This window comes from Sapajus apella, unplaced genomic scaffold, assembly GCF_009761245.1.
Source record: "Sapajus apella isolate SASKATOON/1434 unplaced genomic scaffold, GSC_monkey_1.0 scaffold8, whole genome shotgun sequence".
NCBI lineage: Eukaryota > Metazoa > Chordata > Mammalia > Primates > Cebidae > Sapajus > Sapajus apella.
In genome coordinates, this window is record NW_022436948.1 from 21,439,216 (window position 1) to 21,442,108 (window position 2,893).

The following is a 2,893-nucleotide window of genomic DNA, read 5'->3' on the forward strand; positions in this document are numbered from 1 at the left end:
TTGTTTTTGTCATCTTCAATTTATTTTATCACTATTTTGTAGTTCTTGCAGAGATTTTTCATCTCTTTGGTTAAATTTATTCATAGGTACTTTATTTGTAGTTAATACAAGTGAAATTGACTTCCTCTTTCTTCCTCAAATACATTATTATTGGTGTATAAAATATTACTTGTCTTTTGTAAATTGAAATTGTATACTGCAAATTTACTTATATTTATCAAATCTAAGAGTTTCTTTGTGGAATCTTTAGGTTGTTCTCTATGTAAGATCATATTATCACCACAGAGGCACAATTCAACTTTTCTTTTTTCCAATTTTCATGTTTTTATCTCCTTCTTTTGACTGAGTGCTCTGGCTAGAGCTTCCAGTACTATGTTGAGTAGGAGTGGTGATGGCAGCATCCTTATCTTGTTTCAGTTCTTAGAGGAAATAATTTCAACTCTTCCCTATTCAGCATGATATTAGCTGTTGGTTTGTCATATATGTTCTGAGATATGTTCCTTCTATGGCAATTTTGTTGAGTTTTTTTTTTTCATGAACAGATGTTGAATTTTATGTGCCTTTTTTCTGCATCTATTGTGATGATTAGATACTTTTTATTCTTCGTTCTGTTGGTACAATGCATCACATTTGTTGCTTTGCAAATGTCGAACCATTCTTGCATCTCTGGTATAAATCTCATTTGGTCATGGCGTATTATACTTTTATATGCTATTGAATTCTGTTTATTAGAATTTCATTGAGCCCTTTTGTATCTATGTTTAGGGATATTGTGCTGTAGGTTTCTTTTTATGTTGTGCCTGTGCCTGGTTTGACATCAGGGTGATTCTGGCATTATGGAATGAGTTAGGGAGAATTTTCTCTCTCTTATTTTTTTTGAATCTTTTCAGGGCCATTGGTTTCTATTTTCCTTTGCATGTTCAGTAGAATTTAGCTCTGAATTCATTCAGTCCCAGGCTTTTTTTCTTGTTGTTGGAAGACGTTTTATTACTGATTCAATCTCATTATTTACTATCAGTCTGTTCAGGTTTTCTATTTCTTCCTGATTTAATCTTGTCATGGGGTATGTTTACAGGAATTTATCCATTTCTTCTAGATTTTCCAGGATATAAGCATATAGTTTTTCATAATAACCTCAGTAATCTTTAATATATACTTGGTATAAGTTGTGATTTCTCCTTGTTCATTTGCTGATTTTGTTTATTTGTGTCTTCTCTCATCTTTTCTTTGTTAGGCTAAGTAGTGGTTTATCAATTTATCTTTTCAAAGAATTGATTTTTCATTTTATTACTCCTTTGCATTGTTGGAGGGGTTTTTTGGACTATATTACATTTATTTCTGCTCTGATCTTTATTATTCCTTTACTTTCACTTATTTGGGATGTTGTTTCTTCTTACTTTTCTTAATGTGTACTGTTAGATTGTTTGTTATCTTTAAATTTTCTGATATAGGTGTTTATTGCTATAAATTTCCCACTTACCACTGCTTTTGCTGTATTCCACATTTTTGTATGTTGTGTTTTTATTTTCTTTTATTAAAAGAATGTTTTTCCTGATTTCTCTCTTATCAATTGACCCAACAGTTATTCAGGAGCATGTTGTTTAATGTTCATGTATTTGTGCCAGATACTCTAAGTCATCTCTTAGAGTATGACTTAGAGTTCAAAGTTCCACAAATCTCTTAGAGCAGGGGCAAAATGCCACTGGTCTACTAGCTAAAACATAACAAGAGTCACCTTTGGTTTAGCTCCCAACAATTTTCTCATCTCCATCTGAGACCACTTCAGCCTCAACCTTAATGTCCATGTTGCTATCAGTAATTTTGGGCAAAGTTATTCAACAAGTCTCCAGGAAGTTTTAAACTTTCCCACATTTTTCTGTCTCTTTCTGAGCCCTCCAAACTGTTCCAGCCTATGCCTCTTACTCAGTTCCAAAGTCGCTTCCACATTTTGGGGTATCTTTTCTGTAACACCCTACTTCCAGTACAAATTTACTATATTAGTCTGTTCTCACGCAACTGATAAAAACATACCCAAGACTGGGCAATTTACAGAAGAAAGAGATTTAATTGGAGTTACAGTTACACATGGCTGGGGAAGGAAGCCTCACAATAATGGCAAAAGGCAGGGAGGAGCAAGTCCCATCTTACATGGATGGCAGCAGGCAAAGAAAGAATGAGGAAGATTTAAAAACAGAATCCACTGATAAAACCATCAGATCTTGTGAGACTTATTCACTGCCATGAGAACAGCAGGGAAAAACTGCTCCCATGACTCAGTTATCTCCCACGGGGTCACTCCAATAACACATGGGAATTATGGGAGTAGAATTCAAGATGAGAATTGGGTAGGGATACAGAGCCAAACCATGTCAATAACATTAAGGAAATGATGTATTGAATATAATATTTAATGAAAATTAGTAAAAATAATTTAAACAGTATTTTGCAGTTAAAAAAGGCTGAAGCCAATTATGATGATTAATAGGTGAAGCAACAGTTGCCTGTGTTAGTGTGGTATTAGTGGAACTGATAGTCAGAGCTTAAACTTAAAATACATCATGAAAAATCTGCCAATGGTTTGGAGTGCTTTGTTGGAAATTTTACTGTGTGGATATTGCAATCTTGTGAAAATTGTTTTGTTTTCTGTTGAGTCAGGCCAGGGAAGGATCCAGAAGGAGAAGATGACCTATAAACAGTGTCTATAAACAGTGCTATTTCCTATTACTCTAACTGATGGCAAGGATCTTTGTTTCAGTTCCTTAAAAGTTGAGAGTGGAAAAATGATTGTGCTTTATGATAAAGAACATTCAAGACAACTTTGCAGTTGTCGTTTTTAGCACCTTTTTCACTTGTGAAGAAACAACAATAGTTTTTGAAAAAATGTTATGTTCTT